The sequence below is a fragment of the Cebidichthys violaceus genome, unplaced genomic scaffold, assembly GCF_023349555.1.
Source record: "Cebidichthys violaceus isolate CVI_PGR_0920_01 unplaced genomic scaffold, fCebVio1.0.p SCAF_1, whole genome shotgun sequence".
Lineage (NCBI taxonomy): Eukaryota > Metazoa > Chordata > Actinopteri > Perciformes > Stichaeidae > Cebidichthys > Cebidichthys violaceus.
Genome location: NW_027176262.1, coordinates 10,258,058 through 10,280,145, shown reverse-complemented (window position 1 = coordinate 10,280,145; position 22,088 = coordinate 10,258,058). Strand labels below are relative to the sequence as shown.

General features: G+C 39.1%; 1 protein-coding gene across 2 annotated transcripts in view; it reads left to right on the top strand.

The window, feature by feature from the left end:
* Positions 1–22,088, top strand: part of zgc:172282 (leucine-rich repeat and fibronectin type III domain-containing protein 1-like protein) — a 154,668-nt gene that overhangs the window by 48,889 nt on the left and 83,691 nt on the right. For both annotated transcript variants that reach the window (XM_068710006.1, XM_068709996.1), the window contains exon 2: positions 18,852–18,961. The gene's annotated coding sequence lies outside the window, so the exon portion shown is untranslated. The remainder of the gene's footprint in view (positions 1–18,851; positions 18,962–22,088) is intronic.

Genomic DNA, 22,088 nt, shown 5'->3' with positions numbered 1-22,088 from the left:
ACACACACACACACACAGAGAGAGGTAACTGTGGAGGCTCAGCAGGAGTACTGTCAGCCTGACTGTCTGATTAATGATTTTTCTCCCGCTTTCTATCCTGTCCTCCTCTCTGTCTCTCTCAGCCAGGTGTGGCCTGCACTGACAATGTTGCTCGGAGTAAATCAGCTGTTTGCCACACTCAGGTTAAAGCTGATCCTGTTAAGCTGTTTACATGCACCTTTAAAACCCGACAACTGAGTATTTCGGTGACTAAACCTGTGAACATCTGTGAATATCTGTGCACCTGTGGTGAGCAAACCACAGTCCAAAAGATTGAAATCATACTGTAACTGTTTAATGTACTTTACCTCTCATGAAAATAAAATAAATCTTCATCCACACAATGCCCTGCGATAGTCTGGTGACATGTCCAGGGTGTACCAGCTGCTTTTGCCCAATGTCAGCTGGGAAAGGTTCAAGCCCCCCCCCCCCGCAAACCCTGAACAGGATAAGCGGTTACAGATAATGGATGGATGAATGGATGGATTATCCACAAAATTATATTACTAAGCTATTCAGGAAAGTAGACCCCTGATACAACAGCCCTTGATTGATAGATTCCAGCTCTATACATGCAGTTCAACGTCAAGGGTAGAGTTACAAAATACTCAGTATCTTAAATTATTAGCTGTAGTTAGCTTGTTATATTTACCAAAAGGGAAATGAACTATGAACGGTGTATTTTTTTTCCTTTTTTTCAGTAGAAAATATGATGTTAAATAAGCATGCATAATGGGCCTGTTGGCAGCCAAAGTACCACTTACACTAAATGTTGTCATGAAAATATAGTGATATGTAATATACACACAAGAAAGTACCTAAGCCTCATTAGCCTTTCTAATCACAGGTTTATTGTGATTATGGTGATCTTGAAATGTAACCTGAAACTGCCATAAGTCACATTGTTGCTGTGGAAAAGAGCTACTCTAAGCTAAATCTGTCCAATGTGCCTGTCTTGCCAGCATCTTAGAGCGACAAGGGAGCCACCTGTGAGCTGTAGGATAGTTGACTCACTTTCTGTGCCAACAGCGCACTCGCAGAGCTACATCATGTAGTCTCCACTTATAGCAACCTGCAGTAGGACGTGACGCCTGGGCCACACTGCTTTACTCTACCTGTGCGTGATGGCTACCTCGCTGAACTGCTGAGGCTCACACATGTGTGGTGTCCACACAAACACTGATAATGTTTCTGCTGCGCCGTCGCTACTGCCAGCCCTACCATTCTACATTGAGTTTAGCATTGATTATGCCGATCATAATAAAATATTTCATGACATTTGATTAGCTATAAGTGTCATTTGTCTTAATAATAGACAGTAAAAGGTGTGATTATTTGTAAATAATTTAATTAAAAAACATTTACAACAATAGAGACGAGGCTGTCTGTGAACACGAGTGCCGAAAAGAAAAACAAGATGTTCTCTGACACGCGCTACTCGGGTAGGCAGTGTGACCCGGGCATGACCATCACAGCCATGCTAGCAGCTACTACAAAACTACATATATTAACCCCATGATGGTGCTAGAGGGGAGGTTAAGGGATTGCCAAAGTTATAACAATTTATATATATATAAAATCCGTAAAACAGTCAGATTGCCCCTGTACCCTGGGAATGTACAGCGCTCTTTGCTATTTCCAGCAGCCGAGCTGAGAACACACTGTCCTGAGGGTTGATGAACGCTGCCGCTGTCATGTTGTCTGTTATCACCATGATCAAACTTCTGTTTGAAGCAAAGTACTTCACCACTTTTAGTACCGTAGACAGCTCCAGACAGTTTACATGAAGGGATGAAGGATTCCCCATTTTCCAACCCAAACTTGAGACTGACGTATGCATTCGCTGACATTTGCGTGGGGATGAACCCAATAGAGACAGCTCTAAGAGGGCGACGTCTTTATGATATAGAAGATGTACAGGCATAAGGCAGTTGGCATAATTGCCATCTGTTTCCAATAATGCAATTCACTAAATCTGTCTTTCTAAGTAGGGGTATTGATCTCGTGATTGTTTGGCCTGAGGTCAGTGGATTAGACAAAGGCTCAGATTAACTGTTATCTGATTTGATTAACCTGTTGATGCTGCGGGGATCTTGTGAGTGTTGCTTATTCAATAACCTCTGATAAGAGTGTAAGATGACCTTTAGTCTCAAGAAAAAATAAATAATTTAGTTTAAGTTGTTGTTGAGGGTCATGATTCATTGTGTTGAGACACTTGCTCAATACACAGATGTAAACATTGATTGATTGAACTACAGCAGTTCAGTAGCAGTGATATTGCAGTGTTAATTATAGATGGCACCAAAACACAAACTGTAAATTACACTGAAATGTGATTATCTGATCATTTGCATTGCTTTTTGATATTTTTTTAAAAACCTTTATATAGTATAATAATTGCTCCAATGTGTCTTCTTCTTGACAGTTTTTTTAGGGTTTTTTTCTTGATCAAGTTTCAACGTTTGTTTATGAGAAGATGAAATGTCTCCAAAAATACCCTGGAGAACTTGGTGGCTTTGACTGCAACCAATTGTTACATGTTTTGCTTGCCAATTTCTCACCGTGTATGGACTTCAGTCTTTGTTAAATTATCCTCTAAAGAAGTCTGTTGCATTAGTTTAGGCTCCTTTGTTTTGTTGTTTGCATCTCAGGAAACTGACTCTTAATCATTTCCATGATATTTCCTATTTTTGGTTAAAATAATTATCCATACCTATGTGCTTGCCGTTTTCAAATAAATTCGGATTAGTTTTGCGGGGCACTATAGGATCACTTCATTAGGACAGCTTGCTGCACAACAGGCCAACTGGCATCCAGTCAACACACACACACACACACACACACACACACACACACACACACACACACACAGTCTCTCTCTCTCTCTTTCATACACACATTTAAGGCTGCCAACACTGTGTACAACTGGTTGCAGAATTAAATTGTCACAAAGATAAAGTGTAACTAGCACATAAAAAGACAGAGAAAATTATTGTTTTAAAAAAATACGATGAATAGGGAGGATAGAGGATACAAGAATTGAAGGCAGTGAGAGAAACTAAGGTTAATGAGGAATAAGCTGCAAAGTTGACAACAAAGTGTGAAAAAGGGACTATAATGAAGGACATAACTGTGTATGTGTGTGTGTGTGTGTGTGTGTGTGTGTGTGTGTGTGTGTGTGTGTGTTCCCCTCAGGGAAGCCTGAGGATAACACTAGAGTGCCTCAGGTGGGGCAGTGCTGTCTCTCTGTCTTCTTTTATCTTGGTAGTTATTTGTACGTCTGTCTTCCGCTACCTCTATTCAAACTATACCTTAATACGACTCTCTTTGTTCATTACTCCCTCGTCTTATTCATTATACACTTGCAGTTTTTTTTTTCCTTTTCACTTGAGAAACCCACTGCTTTGTGTTTTGCTGAGTTGGTCATGGCACCCCTTAGCATGGAAGTTAAAAGGTGTCCCCTGGCTCTAGAGTATGCTTGTTGCCCTGTTCTGCAGTTAACCAGACTAGTTCAATTTCCATCCAATAACCACTCCACTTGTAATCACTCATACTTGAACTATTACTGCTGAAAGTGGTCACTCGACCGCCTGTGGCTGGCTGCTTGTCGAGTTGACTCAGTGCACACTCATATCTCCAACTGTTTATACAACAACAGCTACAATGGGTCCTTAGATAATGTTGGCTTTTTAAATATAGTTATGAAAAGTAAAAAGCGTGATTTTTTTCTGTCTGATATTAGTGTGAAACAAAAGGCAGTGCCGAGTTGAATTAAAAGACAGTGGTTTGACATTGCAATAATAGTGGAAAGTATAAGGGTAGAGGTGTTGGGTACTATATATATTTGAAATGAAGGGCATTTTATTTGATCAGTCCTTACCCTAAATGTAGCCAAATGTATCCTCAAAACTCAACCAATGAGATCTTACTTGACCAAACAACCAACATACTCAGATCTTTGGCAGATCATTGAGGTAATTTCAGGTCGTGATCAGTAAATCAGCTGGGAATGCCATGGGAAAGAAAGCGGAGCATTAGAAGTCCAGCAAGGGAAATCTGAACATTTCCTTGACCATAAGGGAACATATTGGAAAATATTATATAAAAAAGTTATATAAAAGCTACAGTTTCTGTGTGACGACACTCGTCCAAATTGACTTTTTTCACCATTGTCAGGCAGAAAGGAAGTTGCTTCCTAGCAACAACCATGCAGATAACAAAAAGAGAGATTTTACAAAAATGAGTTAGGACTCTCAACCTTAATCATGATACAACCTTTTCTTCGCCACCCAGGGGCTCAGAAAGCAGCAGTTAAAAAGGAGAATAAAAAACAGTTGCAGAGACATATACCAAGACAGAGAGTGAAACATGATTAGTTTAGTGTGCTGCTGTAAGATAGGAATCTGAGGAGAATTGTTTAAATACATTATGGATCATGTTACTGTGAGGTATACTGCTGGATTCTTTGCACACCAACGACATTATGACTGAAGTGAATTACATCCACTATAACTTGGCCCAGGTTCAGCAAAAGTGCAAAACACCCCTGGAGCTGTTGGGATTGAGACAAAATATAAATAAGGCAAAACTGCTTTATCAGATGTCCCTGCCCATGAAACTGCAAATCCCAAAACCATATTGAATAAAAAAATGAAATGAAACTTTTCCGGCCAAAAACAGAACCCCAGCAACACAGTGTCAAAACCAACCAAAATTGAAATGGATAATGGTAAAAGAAATTGTGATTCTAATTGAAAATGAAATGACCTATTCAGCTGGTCAAAATGTAATAAAAGAACTGCTGAAACCAGAGGTGCACAAAATATAATAAGAGCAAGAATGCCAGACAATTATTTGTGAAGGACACAATACAACCACTTATCACTTACTGTTAAAAATGTAAAATAACACCGACAAATGGTTGTCAGGGCAATCAATCACAAAACCAAAAGACATATCTGGTCTAAATCTGGACGCAGAAACAAATCTGCCCACGCAGCAGTGGCTATTAGGAAATCCAACAGGAGTTCATTTTGCGAAATGGGACACTGAGTTGCAAACTCATTTCAGTGAATATACACGAATATATAGATATGATAATAGTTTCAGACTGTTGCACATTAAGAAGACTCTTCTCATACTTTTTTCCCCCGTCTCCATAAATCAGTTCTCACTTACGCTCGCTACAGGATGATTTCTGTCTGCTCAGCCTGTGTCTCAAAGGCGGACTGTGGATAGATTTAAAGCAATTCAAACCTCTCTTCCTGGATTCTCGACTGAGCCTCCAGGGACCGCAAACAGAACGCAGTGGGTGGCAGTCCACCATTGACTAGGAAGAGATCTTATTCTTCAGACTCTTTCATTTAACTTGTGGGAAATTTAAAAAGTAAAATAAGGGGTAAAGCTGAAATCCTGTGAATGATTGATGATATACTATCGGTATCTATGAGCCGGGGTGAACTCAATAAACTTTCAGGCAATTAAGCAGCCCAGCGCACTCGTACCAACTTTTTTATTTAATGTATTTATTAATTAGTTTTTTACTTCCAGACTATTTTAAGCAAGCTTTGCTATACTCAAGTTTTTACAGCTCTCCAGTAAACATAAAAGCTGCTTGTTATGAAAGGTTAGTGAGAGGTTTCTGCAAATGACCAACTGTGTGTGCATTGAGCCACTGTACTGTACAGTGAGTACATACTTATATTGTACATCTCACATTATTATTATAGGACATTATTATAGGATGACTGCACCGATGCCAAACAAACACTAAAAATAGATGAGCATTTGTGCCTAGGTGATTTGGGCAAAATAATCAGGGTTAGTTTGATTGCAGGTTTATATCATGTAAATGTTTTGTGACTAGACTATTATGTTCATGAATGCATGGCCAAATATCACATAGGTCAGGTCTAAAATGCAGGGTAGGAATACTAGGTAGGTATTGCTAAAATAGACTGTGAAGTGGCTTTAAACAGAAAACTTATTTTTAAACTAATTCGGGGACAGCGACGCTGTCATTGTTTTCACCTTGTGAGTCTGCAGCAAAATATGGTCCTGGATATAACACCCACTGTAGTAGGAACAGCCACAGAAGCAGTTCTGAGTACTTTGCATTGTGTTTTGTTTGGCTGTCTGTGGACAGATGTCACCAGAACAGCATCACAACCTTGCAGGATGTAGTCACAGGACTACAGGAGTGTAGTTAAGGTAAGAATAAAGGCCATGTTTGTAGTTGGATGGGGTCTAAACAATGCTGGGGAAAGAAGGGGGGTAGAAAATGGGGTTAAGGTCAGGGGTTAAGGGGCCATTGGCCTCTCCACTTTCCGTCTTTGGCCCAATTAGGTGTTGTGCCTGGTGTGATCTAATTGCAATATGGTCTCTTGTTAGTTTTTATTTAATTTTATTAAAAATCAAAGCCCTCCCAAGCATTCTTTTTTTTCAATCTTGGGATTCTCAGTTTGACTTCCCCCAATGTTAAAATATTATTCCTGCCACTCTCTACTTTCCAATAAAATGCATGAGTGAACTGAGCACAGGTGCCAGCCCTGTGAATGCTGCGGTACTTGAGTGCCAGAATATATTATGGCGCTCAAGTTTTCCCAAACAATTCAGACCATCCCAGCTTCAGACAAAAGAAAACCCTCCCTCTTTTCTAACCGCCCCTTTCCACTCATAATTTTCATACATTCCCTTGTATAAATTCAGCACCACTCACAAACTGCCCCAGTATCCACTCAGAGAAAGCATACCATTACTTATAATAATTTTGCTGAATGAAGAATATCATTGTTTGGCTTCAATTGAAAGTAAGTTGAGAGCTTGTGGACTTTAGCCAAGATAAAATTTGCATGAGTGAAGGTATTCCCCGTATGTCTCCATCTGTCTTGAAGCTTTGAGTTGTGGCGTTGCATCTAAGAATATTTAAATCAGGCATTTTCTGTCTTATATATGTCTCGTTGCCAAGCGTCTGATATTAATAACTTTGTGTTTTCTGGCACTCTCAGGCTTTTTTTGTTTCTTAAAGTAACAAAGCCATAAAGAACTGCATCAAATAGGCCTAAAACACAGTGCATTATGTCTGTGTATAAAATGGCTTCATCATCTTTGTGTTGTCCATTAGCCCTATAACACAGGCTTCTTTTTTTCTTTTTTCTTTTTCACTGCATGACATTATCCACTGCTCTAATTTGAAAATGGCTTGAGGCTTAAGAGGTTGCCTGTGCTGAATGCAATATCAGTCGGAATAAATTGAATCAAATTGTTGTCTTTATAGTGAGTATTGAATAGGAGTCTAATCAAAAATGCACAGTGGACGCTGTCCTTGGGACATTTTTGTCTCCAAATGATGATGTAGTAAATACTGGATATCTTTCAGAAAAATTGCGGTCCTTTGAGAATCCCTATCCAGCACATGTAGCAGCTTCCGAGTTGTCTCACAAGCGCTTATGTCTGAATACTAACGGAAACAATTTTGCAGATAAATCCCTATTATGTGTGCTTATCGCAACCCTGAATGTGAGCCTTAGTGAATGCACTTCATTTTCTGCTTTGGCAAAAATGCGAGGATCTTCATGTCATGCAGAAAAGTATTCAGTAAATTAATTATAAGTTAAAAGGGCCATAGATAAAGAGTGACAGAGAAATAGAGATAGAGACAGGCTGCTATAAAAGTAGAGACAGAGGGTTACATTAGTCTGAGAACAAAAGGACGACAAGCAGGTAGCGTTTGCCAGGTTGTCTCTCAAAGCTACAATGAATCGCTGACGGTTTACACAAATCTGATTTTATTACTAATCACTATTGCAAATAACCCATCAAACCAGGCGGCAACAATTTCTCTCGAAAAATGTCATTGTCACCTATTGCACTATTTTCTGCACTGTCTTGCTGTGTCATTTACGGCAGAAAATCGTCTCTTGCACTCAATAATCATATTTGTGAATACATATTTTGCAGCTTGAATGATGAAAACTGTTGGGTATTAGAACATTTTCAAAGGCCTTTTAGTGACAATTACAAGAAAACAAATAATGGTGTCATGATTTTAGAAAGCCCCCGAAATGTTCCTGTTGATGCTTTCAGGGGGTCGGAAGTGTCAATCAAGGGGTATTGGATCCCATATTTTGCAGACTGTCTTTAAGTCTAAAACATATAGAGGGTTTAAAACGAGGAGAGAGACAAACAAGCTGAGATGACATGGATAAAAAAGAAAGGGTGTGAAGAGAGGGAGGCCAAAAAACAAATCAGAGACATTAGATGAAACACCAAAAGACCAAATCCGCTTGTTAAATTGCACAGTAATGAGGTCTGGACTAAACCAAGTGTTGAGGAAAGGACCACAGAATACATGGGGTGTCACAGTGACCATGGTGCAATGCAGCAATATGTGTATGTGTGTGTAAATGGCCAATCAGTGTGTTAGTGAGGTCATATTGCAAAGTTTAGATCAGCCAGCCCACTCATTATAACTGCACACACACACCGGGATAAACAGATAAATGAATGACCACTGCACAGTGAAGGAAGGCAATGAGGAGCTGGTTTGGCGGGGGAAAATGAGAAAACTGAAGGGAGGCAAGAAGATAGAGGGGTGGGAGGAAGGCAGAATTATAGTAAGGAGGCAGAGAAAAAACTATAAAAAATAAAATACTGATTGATGGCAACCAAGAAATGGACACATTGAGAGTGGAATAATGAAGCATATTAATATTAAGTTTAAATTTAGACAGTAATTGTATGACGACTAGATAAATGGAGGAATGAGGAATGTGTGGAATGAATAAATGAGGAGGTAATGGATAGAGAAGGGAGTGGAGGGATGGAGGGCAGGCAATTCGGTGAGTCAGTGATGAAATGAGGCAAATAGAGTGAGATGTTGACAAATGTAGAGGAGGGGAAACAGATGGATGAAGAGATAACCAAATGGAGAGAGTGTTAGGATATTGAATAGAGGGGTTGACAGGATGGAGGGAGAGGGGATGATAACGAGGGTGATGGAAGGCACATTTTGGAGAGTGCAGACTTAAAACCTCAAGGTCAATCTGCTGTATATTGAAACTGAAGAGTAAAGGCACTCTACAATGTACAATAATGTTCTGTCCTGGACAAAAGTGGAGAATTGTGAGAAATGTGGTGAACATTTTGGTTGTCAATCAAATCAAATCCTAGATCTCCTTGGGAGACGACTCCACCATTGGCCAATTTAGAGCTATGGCGAGAAAAGGATTGCCTGGACAATGTTTAGAAATATTGGGCAAAGTTCCCACAATGAGACTGCTGCTGCTGCAGCCAAATAAAATACAAAATGAAGTAGAATACACTGGTCTGAACAGACTGGAAACTTTCAACTAGAAAGTTCTTTTTGTATCGCAGTGCCACGATTCACCAGGTATTCACGGCACAAGCTGACATGCCTCAAAATTGATACCGCACAGTCACAGAGACACAGATTGTGACCAAGACTTTATTAGATCCATCTTGCACAGTGTGACGCGCAGTGAACCTGCACAATCGCCGTTGTCTCGCAGCATGTAGGGGCCTTTAGGTGAAAGAAAAGAGGTGGAAGAAGGGAAGAAAAGGACAATGGAGAGGGAGCATAATAGGTTATAGAGTGCAGAGCTGGGGATATAAAATAAACTTGCTTATCTTGCGAACATTGAAAAAAAATGTGAGAAATAGAAGGCAGGGGGAGATGAAAAAAAATAAAGGAGTGTGTGAAGGAGATTGTAGAAATTGAGAGGGGGAGATGCAGAGTAGATGAAAACAGAGAGTGCGATATACTATACTGATGAAGAGAGGTTTGAAACAGACAGTGGAAGAGGGATAGAGAGACACAGTGAGTGAGAGAGAGAGAGAGAGAGAGAGACAGGTGGTGGTGGTGTTGTGTGGGAGGTGGGGAGAATGCGATGGAGAGGTCAGTGTTAACTGCTGTGGTCTGGCTTTCTCCCTGAGACCTATCACAACCTATCAACTCAATCTGGTGGAGTGGAACACACACACTCTGTCACACCAATACACACACAATGCAGTGCCTCCCTGGTGATGTGGACAGGCTAAATAGAGAGAAATAGTGGTGCTGTAAGTGGTTGGGAGATGGAGAGAGGCGGGGGGATTGTTTCAGATGAGAGAAGCTGGTGCAAAAACATACTCATGTGTGTGTGTGGGGGGGGGGGGGGGGATTTGGCACATGGGTGCTTTTGTGCGCGTTAGAGAGGAGATGGAATCCATTTGAGAGAGAGGGTGGTGTACCACTTTGTGTTAAGTCGTCAACCGGCCTGTGCTTTGCTTGTGTTGCTAATTTTGTCAAGGTCATGGACTGGCTACTAGTTAAACATTCTGACGCAAACTTCTATGCTGCATGTGAATTGTCAAAAACTTAAATTGCAAACATACTGTCAACTGCCTGTACAGTGTGGAGTCATGTGTTTGGGGCAACATTTCACTAAAAGTCGAAGATCTCTGTGTGCACAGTAAAGCTCAGGTACATCACCATTAGTTATAGAAAACAGGCACGTTTTAATCCTCACATAACTTAGTTTGAGCTTTTTTTTAGAAAGTACAACTTTGTTGTGGCTGATTTTATTTGTTGAGCCTGGGACAGAGGACAAAGGTTTTCAATATAGTATAGCAAGTTAGGCTCATGTCTGACACATGTATTACTGCTGCAATTGTAAGTGCTTGTCTTAACTTCATAGGTAACAACAAAATTCATCACATACGAAAGTGTCAGTACCCCTCTGCGTCATTTTACATCACACTGGGTGTCCCAGTGCGTGGTCACAGACACGTAAACACATGGTTAAAGTTATTAATTCAAACAAAAAAAAAACATAGGTTTAGGCAACAAAACCACATGGTTACATCATATAATTAAAGGCTCTAAGAGGAGAAAGGGGAGGCAGACGGGAATGAGAGAAGAAGATAAAGGGGGAAAAAAAGAATAGAGGAAACCAGAGGCAGCTGTCAGTCATCATCAGCCATGTGGCAAAGTTGCTTGGAGGCAGGACATCACCGGTCACCTGCGCGCGCACACACACACACACACACACACACACACACACACACACACACACACACACACACACACACACACACACACACAGAGTCAATGCATTGACATGCAGAACACAACTGCATGGGTAATTTACCCAAGCCTGTTTGACAGTTGCTTGCAGATTGAGGGTAAATCAGGTTTACAGTAAGATTGATCCTAGATAACCGTTAACGTTAACTGTCTTGTGCGCTGTGCTGTTCAGCTGACGAGTGTTTACTTTTGATGATCTCATGTCAAAAGGTCTTTTAGGGATCACATCCTTTGAAATAAGAGTAAATTTGGTTTCTCTCCATCAGAGTGACTCGCAGGCAGATTGATTAATACTGAACCTCCCCCCCAAAAAAAGCATAAAGACAGACAGAAATGGTGAGATATCATTTATATGCAGTAAAGTCTCTACAGGGTTTTTCCAAGTTTGTTAATAAACTTGCTCGCTCCCTCCTCCTCTCTTCCCACCATATCTCACTTCCCCTCTATTTCTTTTTCTGTCTTCCTCTCGACCACTCTTCTTTTAGATCTAAATTAAAATTTCTGTTCTCTATATTGCACAATTCAGCCTGTTTTTGCAGAATAAGCCGCATGATGGCTGGTAGCCATTACATGAATTAGTCATTCCCCTTTATACATTATTAAAATACAGTTACTTATCATGGTTTTAGAACAGCTATCTCACCCTAATGAAAAATCCTACACAGATATTATAGTTACCAATAATCTAGATTTGTAACAAATGTGTTCTTTAGAACGTGTCCTGTCCATTAGAATTAATTCTTCTGTTGATATTTTACATTTTATTTCCCTTAAATCTAGAGAATATTCATGCTAGTCAGAAATGGCAGAGTAAATGAAAACATCAGACAGATCACCTATTCTTACTGCTTTCTAGAGATGTTCTACTTGAACAAAAGCAAAGAAAAGGAAAGCAGGATGACAAATAAAACGTCTGATAAATAATAGGAGGAGGCAACAAGGAGATCTGATTAGAGGTACTCTGTCAGCGAAACGGATGACATTATCACCAGGCTCACAAGCTGTTTGGAGTTGCAATTGTTTATCAATGATGAGAGGTGCATATTTTTCTGGTATACAGTGTGAGACAGATTTGTAATGTGAGCATGAATGTAAACAAAATGTACACTGTCCAAGTTATCTCTGCTGATATGTAGGATAACTGTTTGGAGATGTAGATGTGTGGTAATGTTATGGACTGTTGTGTTAGATAGATTCATCCTCTTCCTCTCTCCTAATCTCTAATCCCTAGCACAGCTCGGGCACTCTGTGTGTGTGTGTGTGTGTGTGTGTGTGTGTGTGTGTGTGTGTGTGTGTGTGTTTAGCTGCATGTGTGTTTGCATGTGGATATGTGTCTCTGTCCCTCTGCTTGTCTGTGTGTGCAACAGAAAGGTGAAATCAAACTGGTTTATTTTGTCAACTGTGAGTTTCAAAAATATATATATTTTTTTTTCAAATGTGCTGTTCTTTTTTGTTTAAAGATGACATTATTTCCAACCCTTGGCACAATAGAAAAGTTATATTTTAAGTGATACTATACTACATCGTCCTATCGACCCACTTTATATTAATGTGTTCTCCGTTGGTTTAATCTCAGAACGAGGCCCATGCTTGCCAAGGCAACTCCATTTTATGAGGTTTGTCAATCCTACAGGCCACTGTACATCACGCAGAGGAACATTTTGGCGATGGATGTTTTCACGCATATCTTGACCTTAATCAGCAGTTTAGCATGTGAGAAAAACAACATCAACAATCAACATTTTTGGAAGAGAGTTCAGACTTTAGCTTGGGAGTCAGCTCTTATTTAAGATACAGTTGCCAACGTGTCTGTTGTATTAGAGAATCGACAAAGAACACACAACAGTCATTCTCTTTTGAAGCCATCTATTATCCATTTGTTGTGATATCATATTTTTTGAAGACATTGTACATATATTGTTATACGTAAAGGTTAGTTGTTCACGTTGTTTTTCATGAAAAATACATGAATTTCCATTACATGCTGATAAATTCTAGACCTCTACACTACAGTTATAGCTGGTATCCTCCAACAACTGAGTGCATCCCTACGTGTGAGAGTGCCTGACACAGCTTCCATATTTACCATATATTCTGTGCACTTCTAGCCACATGCGTTATTGTTCTTAAGTGCACGGGCACATATGTGTCAGCATGGCCTATGACACAACATCAGAGCTGGAAATCCAATGTTACACTGTGTCCAGCTCCCTGTGTGCCCATGGTGTACACATTTACACATACATACATGCTTCCACAAACATACTGTAGGCACTGTGAGGCAGTGTGTGTGTAGTGCTAAAAGGGTTGCTAGGAGATGGGTGCTTTTAGAGGTCATCACTTCAACATTTAATCATGCAAAATGCATTTTGATAGACATCTTTGCACTTCACTAATAAGCCGGCTAATTTGCAGTTTATTAGAATCATTAAGTTTTTTGCATTTGGCAGACATATTGCTCACACTCTGTGTTTGACAAATGGACTCCACTGAACTATTTTTTTCTGGATTTCATGCTTTATTTCTGGTGCTTTCATCCCCATTTACCTTCTGTATATTGCACCGTGCTCTATACTTATATGTCATGTTTTTAGAGTCATATGGTGCTGTCCCATGTCTTACGAGTTCTTTGCTCCCCCGCTCTCTTATTTTTTGCTTTATTAAAAAGAAGAAAAACCAACAACAACTAATAGGCTTACGTACCTTACTCAAATTTAAATGATCTCATCAAGGAGATTACATTTTCTAATCAAATCTAGTCTTGATAAACACTACGAGCTGTAATGGGGTCATTTTGAATGTTGACATTCATTTTCTCGAGAGATTAGTAGCTTCGATGATTTGTTGATTAGATGGACTCCATGATTCACAAACAAGTAGTAGCCATGGTAACAGTTTCTCTTCATGCATCATATTCTGCATTTATCCTTTAAGTGGAGGTCTCACATGAATTCACTTCCACTGTCTTACCTTTCACTTTCCATGAGAACTGCAGTCGACACCCGTACTCAGCCAGACGAGTATGGTAGGACGATATCTTTGTCACAGCACTGGGAAATTTGGCTTATACACACTCACACCTCCTAGATGCTCCTCTATAATAGCACAGCCTTCATATCAAGTTGTCTCAGCAGCAACACTGGAACACATGAGTGTTTGCAGTCTTGGTATTGTTTGATGTTTGTTGTTTAGTTTACTCATTCTGATTGCCCTCTAGGGTCCACGGATTCATCTAAACAAGCATTATTTCACCGGTGTTTAAATAAGATAGTTAAAACTGAATGTCAATGGATAGAACAATAGTATAACAGTAAATGCATTGAAGATAGCATTGAAAACATAGTTACTTTTACCTCGGTGACATCAAGACCACAGAAGAAGAGGGTGCCCTGCAGTTGTTTTTCATTCCTCGATGGATCTCAGTAGATTAGTCCAACATCTTTACCTCACTTTCAGCATAATCACCTCACACCAGTTACACTGATGTGTTCAGTCTCTCAAGTGGCTCCAGTGATGAGACAGTAAGGAGAAAAAAGAGAGAAAAAGACGTGTGTGCTTTAGTAGCTGTATGATTGTGTGTTTATGTCATGTTGGTTGGATTGCAAAGCAGAGCAGAGCAGATGGGTTTATAATGAGGAAACAGAATGATTCTGATAATGATGACCAGATAATTATACTGCATCTGAAGGAGGGAGGAAAGCAAGGAGAGGGTGGCAGTGGTGTGGTGGATTAAAAAGAGAGTGGAATGGATGACAGAAAGAGGAGTGCATGTACACAAAAAGGGGTTAAGAAGAGCTTGATTCAGTGCGTCATGAGAAATTGGAAGTGAAGAGGAGCAGAGAAGATGGGATGAGATGAGAGCAGGGTGCTTGAAGGCCATTCAAAAAATCTTTAAATATCTTTTACTGAAATATCTACACTGTAGGTTGAAGGCCTGTTAAGGTCTTACGTAATACTAAAAACGCTTCTAATTTCTATGCCGACCTATTCTGTTCAAGGTAATAGACTTAAAGATCAACACTGGAAATATTTTGGGCATGTTTTGGACTTGGATGTCTCCATTATTAATGCTGCTAATGACTGCGCTACATCGTCCACGCACCAAACAGACCTGCTTCATCTATTCACCCTTAACTTCTGCTTAAAGCTCAGACTAACGGTACTCAGGCAAAGGTTAGGTCAGGTAGAAGTCCCCAGCAGTGACAATTCCATCAAATACAGTTGAATTCCTCTCTCAAGGGGACATATTTCCAAACACAAATACATACACACAAAAAGTAAATGATTTGAATTAGTTTAAATTACAAAATTCAACACTATTTTTTCCATTTTGAATCTGTTCCCACAGGTGTTGGAAAGTCTTAACACCTTGTGCACACACTTTCAGGAACCTAGCGCAGGCACAATGAAATGTTAGCAGCTACATGTACAATACGCACTGTATCATATGCATTAAAGAGAGAGACTACATAGAAAAGCTGCACAACTGATAGGTGAATTAGGTGCTATTGTACAATTAAAATGAGAAAGAATTAAGTAAAAAGGAAAGCAATAAGAGAAACAGAGAGAGGATGCCAAGAGGAGGTTAATAGACAAGATTGAGAGGAAGTTAAGAAAAGATGGGGATTTCTTTTTTTTAATTTATTTATTGAGGAATTCCCTGCCCTCTTAAACAACAGGTCAAAAAGGCATGCATGTGTTTTAGGTGGGTAAGGGTGTGTGCTTTACTGTGGGTCTTTCTGCCCTGTTTATTTTAATCATTTATACCTCTGACATTGCTTTTTTTCACATTACTCTTTGTTTCTTCTTTTACTTTTATATTCAAAGAGTATCAGATAGATTGTCGGTAAAAAGCCATCACATACACACCTCACAAATGCCCTTCTTTCTGCTTTTTATTCACACTTTCCCTTTCTCTTTCTTTCTTTCACATTCATGCACATGCACACGCACATTTACACACACACCAAGCTCACTGACAGGTAATTTCACTACAATCTAAAATAGCTGAGTGGAGAGAACAGATGCTAACTATAGAGGCAAACAAAGTAGAATACCAATGACTTTCAAGATCTTACAATACAGAGGAGCAGCGTGATGGTTAACACGAGGCGAAAAGGCAGTGTTTAAAAGACAGGTTCAAGACCTGAAGGTGGTTAATGGGAGGCTTACAATAGATTTTAAAGAATAGTTTCATGAAGAAGCTTCATTTAATTGGGCTTTTGCTTTAGAAGTTTCCAAAAACGTTTGCAATTTAATGGCAGTGAAATGACGTTCATGGATGTTCATGTTAAAAATAGATTGAATACATAATTGAATACAATTTGAGCACCAATTCATAATAAAAAAAAAAAACAACGAAGACGCCATCAGGCATCTCATGATGTCGTTTATCAGTGTTGCTATTTGTTTGGTGGATTGACTGTTTTTCTATGACCAGATTAAACCATACATTAAATTACAGACTTCTGTTGTTGGGAGGCTTCAACATTCATCGTGAATGTAACTTAGCACTACGTTGGATATCTTGTTTTTAAAAATACAAAATTCACCAGTAATATTCCTAACTCTTGGGAGAGTAAGTCACCTTTAGAAAGTAGTCAATGTTCAAGCATCAGGTCAGATTCATTCCCAAAAAAAGTGTTACGACCCTAATTCCAGTTTTTCTGGTTCCGTCAACACTCTAATACAGTTTTAAATCTACATTAAGTATTGTTTCATCATTATTTGTTTCTTTGCACACATGCTGCTAAGTAATGCTTTGCAAAATAAACACTGACATTTGTCATTTCTAGGTGCTAAAATCTAAGAGGACTGCATAGATTTCATACAGAATTCTGATCATTGGTTGATTTATATGTATTTATGTTGGACTTCAGATAACGAACACAACATTGTCTGAACAATTTTATTGCGCACAAGGGATAACAAGTTTGTTTTACCGTAATACACCTTTTTTATAGATAGTTACTACAGATGTCATCCTTTAATTAAAATGTCCCCTTCGAGATTCTGGAGTGGTTGGATTGCACCTGAAATGAACCTGGGCTGTCTGTAAGGAGGGAATATGTGCTCCTGATCAAAAGAGAAAGAAGGAAAAATGAAATTAATGAAGAGCATAATTTAGCAATTCACTGGGCACAAAATTCCCCGCCATTAATTAAGTTGAGATGAATTAAGTAATTCCTGGGTAAAAATTCTAAATACAAGTCAATACATTCATACCATTACAAATACTTTCTCTTAACAGGCTTAAAAGATTGTTTGAATACAGATGGGATCTTTTTTTCTTTTTTTACCAGCCACAGGGGACTTATACATAGCTGCACCATATCACACCACAGAGTATCCTCTTGTGTATCATTGTTTTAATTGTTAAAGAAGAATGAGGCATGGAGCTTCATAAATTGAAGGGAAAGCCATTAAAGCGAAAATACTGAAATCATATTATATTCCATGAAGCTGTCATTGCTCGAAAGGATATGTGTTTTGTGTGCATGTGTCTTTGACATGCTTTTGTTTTTTGAAGGTAAAGGGGATTCCTCTCGTGAAAATAATGAATACTTGCAATGTCAAAACCAGCCTGTGTGTCAGGAGAACCACAGAACTGACAACCACCAACCACAACACGCATGCAAAAAGATCTTCAATAAGTGCTGCTGTCACTGCTCATTGAGACTTACCGTCAGGATGTGTGCGAGGAAAAATATGTAGTGTCACTGCCATTAATAGATGTTGGCATATTTGTATGCATTTACGTATGTGCAGAATGTCATGTTGGGGGTTTACAAAATGATCAGCTGTCCCACTGTTGTGTATCATTGCTGTTTCATGTCTTAGTGATGAGATGATGTGAGTAATGCTTTTCTAATAACCTGCAGCTTGTTAGCTCAGCTGGCTGAAAAACTACCAAAGTCGTTGCATCCTGTATGATGTGTTTGTATGTGTGTCACTTTGTACTCTTTACTAAAACACAAAAGTACAGGCTGTCAGTTTCAATTTGACAGCACTTTGATCCTTATTAGGACGCAGTGTTAGAAAAATAAACTGACAGAACTTTTGCATCAGCACCTACATTTTAAAGTGCCAAAAGTATTTTTAGTCTAGGCATCGAACATTTATATGATGTTCTGCCTTCCAGGTTTCTGCTTGCCAATAATGTAGCTAGGGTCTTGCTATCTTATTTTAGAGAACTCTGAGATTCCTTTAAAGAGAACTAAAACAGTGTCTAAACCCAATATGATATCTGTCTGTAGATATGGCAGGATGTGACAGGAAGGCTTGGACATACGTTGGACAGAATTTTATTTAACACCATGATCAGGTCATGAATAGCAAACATCTTGCTAACACGCTAAACTAAGATGGTTAATACAGGTAAACATTACACCTGCTTAACATCAGCATATTCAGATTTTCATCGTGGGCATATTATCATTCTGATGTTAGCATTTAGCCCAATGTACAACCTCACAGAGCAGTCAGTGTGGCTTTAGACTCTTAGTGTTGTTAAACCAAAGTGTCTCTGCTCAATTTTTGTAGGTAGGGGTCAGTAGTGTTACCATTACTTAAACTGTTGCTCTTTATTTATGACAGCTATGCAGTCCAATGGGCTGTGATAACCTCATGATTGGGTGTGCAGGGTTTATGCAGTCAATATAGTCATGGATATCCATATAAAATCATGCACTAACCCATGTCTTGTTTCTCTCTTCTCTTTTCTCAGATCTTTGGATCCACCTCCCGAGGCCATCTTTTCTCTTTTCAGTCAATCTACCAGTCTTCACAATGTACCTTCATGTTGAGTCTTAATAAATCACAGCACACCACATAGAGGTAGGCAAGTATTCGCATTCACTTTTACTCTGTTATTGTTTTCCATATATGAATTTATTGACTGATTGAACTGCTGAATGATGGATGCAAAATGGACCCTGGTGGTTGTGACACGGGGTTGGCAGTGTTTCTTTTATATGGCATCTGAAACATTTATTGACAACTCAGTTGAATAAAATGTTTCCTTACACTAACCAACTAGAAATGTGGTAAATATTTAGGCGTGCATGCGTGTTAAATAAATGGTATGAAGTTTAAGTCATGCGGCCCGTGAAAGTAAAACATACTAAATAAGCATGCACCTGTGTATGTGTGAGAGTGAGTGGGTAAAAATGTACGCATGTGCCCACCTACCTAATGTACCATAATAATAGGCGGTTGAGTGTACTTATTCACATGTGCATGTAAGTGTGTTCCCTCTGTGTGTGTGTGTGTGTGTGTGTGTGTGTGTGTGTGTGTGTGTGTGTGCGCGCGCTGTCTCTCCGTGGCTGTGTGTATGTCTGATGAGAGCAGTGCTGCGGTCCAATGTGCTCTGCCTCTGTTACAGATGTATTAGCAGGGCTGTGAGAGCAAAGAGGCCAGACAGGTTTTGCAGGCAGGCAGCTCAGCAGAGCAGAGATAGTGCTATTGATATTGGATGGATAGAGGATAGACGGGTGGATGTACTGTATATCAAAGAGGGCTAGGTTGTTATTGCACATCACTCACAAATCATCAATTATCACATGTGCCACTTAAATGTTTTAACTTAAATGTTATAACTTAAATGTTCAATCATTAAGATGCAAAGACAAATTTATTTCAGGTTTGTATTATTTTTTTCAGATTTGTTATTTAAAATGATAACGTTGCGGACACAACATGTTGCCATCTTACACATCTCTATGTACTGTATATAGTGAATTTCAAAGGCTGAGATTTGGTTACTCAGCTGTCATCTGTATATGAACTGGTATCAGCTGTTAGGGAGAAAAGTACAGCAATATGATGTCAGAAGCATTTTCACAGGTCAGACACAATTTAAGCCTTCATAAACCAGCTGTGTTTGTAACAGGACAGATTCTAGACAGTGGATATCTTGGCAGTGAGCCTGTCAGAGCACAGCGTGGCTTAAACTTGTAGACCAGTGGGAACAAAGGTCAAAAAACAACAAAATATGCCATATACTGAAACCAACATGAGCTATCAATCAATGGGAATAGCTATCATGAGAAACTGTGAACCTGTACAGATTCACTGTACATTAATTCATCAAGATATAAATTGAGAGGACTTTATCTCCTCCACAACTGCCCTTTGTCAGGTCGCACACACTGCCTTTTCATTCACCCAAGTGCTGTAAGGTATATGTCTATAATTGCTACTACAGAACATGGAAAACCTCCACCCCAGTTGCTCTGTTACTTCTTCAGCTTCTACTGCTACTGATTTATTTCAGGAGCAGAGAAAGTTAAGAGCTTTTTTTTTTCCTTTCTGTTGGAAGTGTCATCAATTTGTGACTACTGGCAGCCACCCAAAAAGCAGTCATGAAGACAAGTCAGGCAATCAATTAAAGCCATAATACCTCTCCAAACATTTTCTGGCAGTGTAGGTGACCAATTTTTCCAGACAGTATTTCCTGCTATTGCTTTATATCCCCCTTTTTGTATGATTATATATGCATTGCATTTGCACCCTGTGAAGTCTTTTTTTCTCTGCAGCTTGGTCAACAAAACACTTGTTTCAGATTGTAGTTATACATACTGTATATGGTTAACACAACTGCAACAAGTTCAAAAGTACTCTCAATAGCTAAATGGGATTTTGTACCATGAATAAGAGCTGTTTATTCACTAAAAGAGTCAGCAATGTTCTTCTTAATATCATTGTATGTGAATGCCCCACTCTCATAATGTTTTTTTGGGTCATAACTGTAACATGGAAGCCAGTAAAAGTCCAGTGTAAGCAGTTAAAAACCGTCCCAACGTTGAGCTGCATGTATGCTGAAAAACAGAAGAGGTCCTATGAAGTGTAATTTCGCCACAGAAGCTCTCTCCAGCCAACCTATTACAGCGTATTAACTGGCTTACACACCATTTCAGAAGGGGTTTGAAAAATGATTTCATTTCTGAGGGTGCAGAACAATTTGTACCAGTATCCTGTTTTCCTCTTGCTTGCAGCCTTCCCTGCACTGTTTAATTTTCTGCCAGCACCCAGGAGAAACATATGCCATGAGCAGTTTATTAGAGTGAACTAAACGGCAAAACTATTTTTATATTCCAGTTTGTTTTAACCTAGCAGAGAAACAAATATTGCAACTCATCCAACAATGATGGATGTAACTTCCGATGAGGCGTTTCTGACATTCAGATAACTTTTCAGGAGTTTACAAGGAGACTTAAAGTCAGACAACTAACTTAATTTGTGTCTAATAATTTCTAAGATTACTCAAGATTTCTCCTTTGAACTATCTGGTATTTGTCACAATGCAGTCTATTTCTATTTCCTTATCCCCTTGGGATATCTTCATAGATTACACATCGGAATTGAATTAAGTATGCAGCCCGGTATCAGTGAGGTTTCAGCTTATCTAAAATTAGTTATCTCGGAAATTGAAGAGGATTGATGTGAGAGAATCAGATATTTGAAGTTTACATCTTTAGAGCTGAAGATGTACAAGTTCACAACATCTAGAACGACTGGACAACGCCACACTGGTGACTTTGAGTGTGTGTTTGTGTGTTATTGCAATGGAATTTAAATGCTACTTATGTTGTCATATTGGTAAATATGTACTGTATGCACTTTTGGTTTGTGGTTTCTAGATTGTGTGTTGTCAAGTTGCAATGGCTTGATTTTATATGTTGGAACATCAATGCTACATACATACATAAATACATGCATACACATACAGTAGAGTACATAGACACAGGGAAATGTAATGTTCTTCTACCATCAGTATTGCACCTTTTCTTAATTCAGGTTTAGACAAGTAGAGCACCCAAGACGACATAATAAGTCAAATGTTGCTCACCTAATGTAATGAGACTACGTACTGCCTGTGAGAAACAATGCATAGTCACAGTGCAGATTAATTGCTATCTAATTTAGGATCCTGCTCTAATTAACGAGGTGGTGTGGGTACTGC